The sequence below is a fragment of the Zerene cesonia genome, chromosome 14, assembly GCF_012273895.1.
Source record: "Zerene cesonia ecotype Mississippi chromosome 14, Zerene_cesonia_1.1, whole genome shotgun sequence".
Lineage (NCBI taxonomy): Eukaryota > Metazoa > Arthropoda > Insecta > Lepidoptera > Pieridae > Zerene > Zerene cesonia.
This window is the reverse complement of record NC_052115.1, coordinates 1579740-1586700: the sequence shown is the minus strand read 5'-3', so window position 1 is coordinate 1586700 and position 6961 is coordinate 1579740.

Below are 6961 nucleotides of genomic sequence, written 5' to 3'. Positions count from 1 at the left end.
AAAGTAAATTATATCAAAAATTCAAGTTTTAATCTCAAATTCGCATTTACCCTACCCATTTTCTTGGACTATTACATAAAATGACATCTATGACAAGCGGTTTGAGCGTAAAATATAGGAATCTTACAGAACAGACTGATTTTAAAATGTATCATGTGTTTTTCTCTGTATTTAGAGCTTTTTCATAAGGCGATAATGTCGCGAATTCAGTTACGCTTCTGCACGAATTGGGTCAGCTCGCACTGGCATAGGTATCACACCCCCACAGAAGATCAGTGTGAAATAGTACCAAATGTTTATGGGCAGTCGTATCGCTTTAGATGACCCACCTGTTCTCTTATGGCCTATGACGTACAAAAACACAATTTATTATTATTGACACATATTTACTGGTTATTTATTGACATCATACAAGAATTATGGAAAATGTAAAACGAAATGCGATTTCAAATTTACGCTATTTTATGAAGGAATGAACCATAAATTATAATTTGACATGGAATAAACAGCACAGGAATTGAGAACGTGTCTATCTCCATCTACCTTGTCCTGTTTACTTTTAATATATTCTTCGTACTTTCCCTTTTTCGATGATTTAATATCAAACAAGTCAGTAAAACGAGTTTCCAGTTATGCGTACGGAGTAAAAATAAGATTGCAATGAAATAATACATTTCTTTTAATATAAATCGTTCAAACAATATCATTAGATAATATTCTTAGATAATATTAATAAATATTCTCATTAGATAGATTAAAACCTTAGATTTGCTAGGTCTTTACATTGTATTGAGAATTGTGAAAATTAATGCATACCAATGCTGCTAAAATTGATGTTTGGAAAAATAGATTTGAATACCAACGTTAAGTAAATAGAGAATATGCTATTAGTAGTTTATTAACACATATTTAAAAGCCTTGAAAAGATATGTTAGTCTTGTCAAATTTGTATCTCTAAGCAGAAAATGTATTTAGTAATGTTGATGTGTTCAATAAATGTTTTAGAATTTTGTCTGATAAAGGAGACCTTTAATTTTTGATTTCAGTTCAGTTTACAATATCTACCACATAAATCAACCTGTCGACACCTTTTGAAGTTTTTTATTCATATTTTATATACACGTGGAACAGTTCATAAAAGTAAATAAGACGAGTTTACGGGGTCGGGATGGAACGTTATAATTTTACTAGAGAGCCTTTTATGAAGCTGTAAAAATAGCAAGCTGTATTATGACAATTACAGCAAAATAAATTCAAACGTTGACAAAAGGTCAATGGGTATTTTTGACCCGGTTCGTGAAAGGCTGGGTACAGAAGTCAAATGTGTTATATAACATGCTTTTCAGTTTTGGTTCCAACAGTGGGAACATAGTATCAATATAACGTAAAATATTGGAATACCGGCCTCCTATGAAGGTTCAGGCCATCCACCACGCTGGCCAAGTGCCGGTTGGCAGATACCACACGTTTAATTCTCGGACATGCGTGTTTCGCCACGATGTTTTTCTTCACCGCTTCGAGCAGTGGTGATGTTATCGCAGATAAATTGAAAATCAATTTGTTTCTTGCAGCTCGCCTGGTCTCGAACCCCTGACTTATCGCGTTTACACCGAGGTCCTCACCACTGCTTCAATTTATGTAAGTCGTTACCGCCTAACATAGAACGAAATCCAGTGCTACAACATCTACAATCTACACTAAAGACATCTTAGGAGTAATTAATTAGTTATAATGCATTGACCCTCCAAAAAACAAGTACTACGATATAAGAAAACGTTTGGATGAAATTTTAATTTTAAAGATAAAAGAGATTATGAGAAATTAGCCTGAAGATAAAAGCATGTATTTATGTATCTTTTGTTGTATAATTTAACATTGCCTCGCATTAGCAAACACGCTTCCATGATTTTAATAAATAATACCGTTATCTTCGCGGATCTTTTTTTTTCTTTGCTTTGCATTGCTTTGAAACCTCCGGCGTAATCTGTGTTGATAATGATGTTAACGATTGTGAATAAAATATGAAAGAAAGATACATTTATTTAAATGACATTGCTCTTTTCAAAGTTTAAAGATTAGCCTTTTCAAACACGATTAGCGTGTGGGCCAGCTCGCACCGAAGAAATACTACACACCCATAGAAGACTGGTGTGAAATAGTGATATGCTACTGTTTTTCGTGCGGTGAGCGGGGGAGTCGGAGGCCCGTTTCCTTTTCCTCACGCGTCCCAAACCAATCCTTTCTTTTTCTATTACCCGATACGATTATGGCATAAAAAAAGATTAACGTGAGAACATGGGAAATACTTAGAGTTCAAACTTGCGTGGAAAGATGGCAAATGCCTACTTGATATAACCTATTTTATGATACAATACGCATTTGGTAAAAGATTAAATCAACATTGGCCATGTTAATTAATGACGAATATTATTTTCTCCAGTTAATACCACAGTCCAGTAATCCATACAGTCGTTTCACTCAAACGTTTATACAGAATAAATTATCAAACGAGCCCGAGCCACATACACCACGTTGTTAGCACCTCGGGACACTACTTAAGGGCTGTCGCGTACATTTTTCAATGTTATTTTATCATAACTCTTTTATCTCTTATTAAGTTGTGACGACCAAGACTTCTATTTTACTTTTACTACGAGATCAAAAAAGTTACACTACTGTATTTTGTCTCTTGCTACTCTTAATAACATTTGAGCTATAAATAGTATGTGTGAAGAAACACAGCAGCAATCTCAGAGATGGAACATCGCAACGATATAAAAACATTCAATTTAAAACGTGTTATTCTTAAAACATTGTAAATAGCATTTCACTTGCGAGGGAGCACGTACACCGATAATTCGCATTGTTCGTGAGTGTGAATAAATAATGAGATCTTTGCTTTTTAATTGCAATCAGTTAAAAGGTCTTGGTTAAGAACTGAAGTTATTTACGACTGTTAGAGCAATGTTTTCGGGGATGTTTTGTGAATTCTTATTATTTTTTCTTTTTGTTATTGTTAGAATTTAACATATAGAAATATATAATGAATACCTATAATGAGTACCTTCTTAGTTTGACCACAATAAGATGTAACTTAGAGTAGGTACTACTACGTGTTTATCACACGGCCGTTTCGTGTGACATGTCTTTGTTGTATTCTATGACTATAGGTTTAGGCGCACCTTATAGGTTCATAAAATTCCGTAATTATTGAAATGTCAAATTGCATTTTTAACTTAGGTAGTTATTAATTAATAATGGATATCCTAGGGTCGTTGTTAAAGTAATATCATCGTATTAGGTCATAAGTTCCTCGCTAAGAAAGAGACGCAAAATATTTTTATGCATGGGAAGCGCTGCAGACAGAGTACAAAAGTTTGTTAAATCATTATAATAAAGACAAATAAGGTACCGAGAACTGTTCTCTCTCACTCTATTTAAATCTAGAGAGTTCCAGGTTATAAACCTGATTGTATATTTAATATAAAGTACGTCACAGATCGTTAGGTAATCAAAAAGAACTTTGAAGCAATAAATTGACGCGACGCACCCCTTCAATTCATTCGGCCTAATTGACACGGAGTTTGATATTGCATTGTAAAAAATATAACAGGGCAACGGCGGGGAAGCTCCCATTCGTATCATATTGTAGGTGATGGAATGTAATTTTCATTTTTACGCCTAATCATTCCGTCAGGTTGAGTTCATTTGTGCTAGGCGGGTTCTGCCTTTTTGTTGTGCTTGTTAAATGGCATTGGCAATTTGTGGATTTATGCTTTTCCTGCGCGATTTTCAAATGATAATTAGTGGATTATTCACTACTATCTGCGCCTCGCGGTTTCACCCGCGTAAGTCCGTATCCCGTAGGTATATCGGGATAAAAAGTTGCCTATATGTAATTCCAGTTGTCCAGCTGTCTACGGATCAAATTTCATTGCAATCTGTTAAGAAGTTTTTGCGTGAAAGAGCAACAAATGCACATCCTTACAAACTTTCGCATTTATAATATTAGTAGGATAGTAGGATAATATTATATGTTTCTGTTGTTCTATGCTATTCTTTATATCACGTGGATTTTACGGATCGAATGTTATAAAAACCAATCCAGCCCGTTCGTTCGTTCCGTTCTTCAGTTGCACGTAGTTAATGATTCTTCTCTTAACATAGGTTCTACCTAGCAAGAGAGCCAGAGCCTCTTAACAAAATTATGTAATGATGATGGTGTAATAAAAATTTATTGATTTAATATTCAAACGATACTAATGAATCATAACGAATTATATGTGTAAAAAGCATTATTGAAATAGTTTACTATATCAATATTGATCCGATAAAAACACAAACTAATTTATACTTAAAAAATCTATTTCAACATTCACAATATTTTCTTCACCGGCGCCTAAAGAAAAACTAATTTTCTTCACCTAACGCTTTTAAGCTATTATTACTTCATACTGACCTTTGATATTAAGCCAGATGTTATTGGAAAAGTCCTATTGACGTTAGACACACTAAAGCGACTTTCTATACCAATGTACCCACTGAACCCCAAAAGTGTCGGTATTTTACGACCCTTGTAATTTTTCAATTTTCCTCATTCAACTCGGCTGTATTACAATTTATTCCTTTTATAGACGAGTATATAGACGCATAAATGAATAGTAATTTTTATCTGTAAAAAAACATCTTGTTGAATATAATTATAATGTAGTAGACGCTCGTCCCGGCTCCGCCCGGATATTAAAATTCCTTTTTTATCCAAAGCGATCATTTAATAGGGGCAAAAAGTATTCTTTCACCGAAGTCAGATCATACCCTGTCTGCATACCAAATTTCATCAAAATCCGTTAAGTAGTTTCGTGATTGACTGACAAACATTCAAACAAACAAACTTTCACATTTATAATATTTACTCTGATTACATACTATATACATATGATATTTTTCGACAGCCCGCGTAAGCTGCTAAACTTCATGTAGGAGCTGGGGTGGTCTACTAAAATATATCTTAATAATATTGGCCATGCGTTCGTACAGGCTCCTACAAAATTTTTACCCCAGCTTGGTTAAACAGAGCATGTTATATTTTATTTCGATTGTGTTTCTAATAGTTTAGTACGTTTGCCCATGACCATGTTCGCTGTTAAGAACCAATAATACCAATAAATAGACATTATATATTTTAAAAGCTTTAAATCTCTTAATTACTTAATCGTTATAGTGGTTTATTATAAATCTTTACATATATTATAAATGTGCAAGTAACTTCTGTCTCTTCTTCACGTCTAAACCAAATAACCGATTTGGATAAACTTTTGTACAGAAATAGTTTGAGACCCGTGAAAGGACATAGGATAGTTTTTATCCCGGAAATCCAAGGGGATGGTCTATGTGGGGAAAAGATTAGATGGTCTATTTTTTTCCTTTGACGATGCGGTTGAAACCGCACACAAAAATATATCTACGAATAAATGAAATGGTCATAAGTTTAAAGAGTTTTATAACTTTTCTTGTTAAAGATCAAAGTGTGGTGGTAAGTGTTTAAATAAAAAGTGTGTTGTATTATGACGATTCAAAAGTGCTTCTATAAAAAAGTCTATTGAATAAGTAAATGTTTGAGTTTGAGTTTGAGTTCAAGGTATTATATAAAATAATTGAACTAAATATTCTTAAAATCATGAATAGCAAACGTACATTGTTGTAGATGTCATTGAGAAATCAAATTAAAGATGGCGGCGTATCTGCTTGGTGTTGAGATATTGTTTTATTATTGTACTAGCTATTGGGTGTTATTATATCCCTATACATTATATTGTTTAGAATTGATCAATGTTTGCCATTTGTCTTGAGGTTTATTTATATTGATTACATACAATTTGCTTACAAAAATAACTCAGTGAAATAATAATGATTTTATATAATTATTCTTTCTATTCAAAAGTCACTTATTCATATCTTGATGGGTGGGTGAAAGATTTTTAATATATATCTGCACAATATACACAGCACCAAGCGAATTAAAATTATGATGAAAATAGCATGTTCTAGAACAGAAAGTTCTACGATTTGTGACATCTGCCAACCCGCATTGGGCTAGCCCATTAGCACTTGGCATTGCCTGAACTCTCATGAAGCCAGTGGGCACAAAAATGGGCTCACGATAACCTCTATTTAGTAAGAAAAACCCATAACGGTTGTCGAAAAATATAACACGTTTATAAAACCTTTGTAAACCTGTCATCATTATGTTTTCGGCTTGGTTCTTTTTCTTATAAGCTAAGAGAATTGTCTTAAAACTATAAAGGGAACTGATGGATATTAAAAACTGTTCATTCTAAAATATGGCAATATTAGACGTCGCAGGGCAATAGCACTGATATTCATTAGTTTATTAAATGATAATATTCAAATCTAAAATACAAAAAAATGACAATCAAACTGGGTATAAACACTTATTTTTTTAAGGAACCAGTACCACTTTTATTTTCTACAATGAGTATGTGACATACGTCCCTGGGAGAAGTTATCACTCCCGATTAAAAATTAGGGCCAAAGACTACCCTATCAAGCACAGAAATAATCACGCAAATCGGTTAATAACGCATGTAGTTATCGAGTAAAAAAGATACAGCCGAATTCCGAACCCCTTCGTTTATGGGACGTTAGTTGAAAAGGTCAACTCCAACATGACTTACTCTATTTACATTCTACATATCAATTGGCTCCTTCACGTCTGAATATAGAAAACCTTCACAAGGACGTGAAAGCGATTGCGCAGTTAAAAAAATGTTCGTTCATATAAAAATTCTCAGGTCGTTGGGTTTTAACAATACGCTCTTTAATAAAAGTTTTCCCGTGAATAAGAAGCTCAGGAGTTGTGTATTGTTTCTTGAAATAAAGTTTAATTATACCCCTCGTATTTGCGGCCCAGTAATTGAGTTCAAAATAACATCTAAATAAC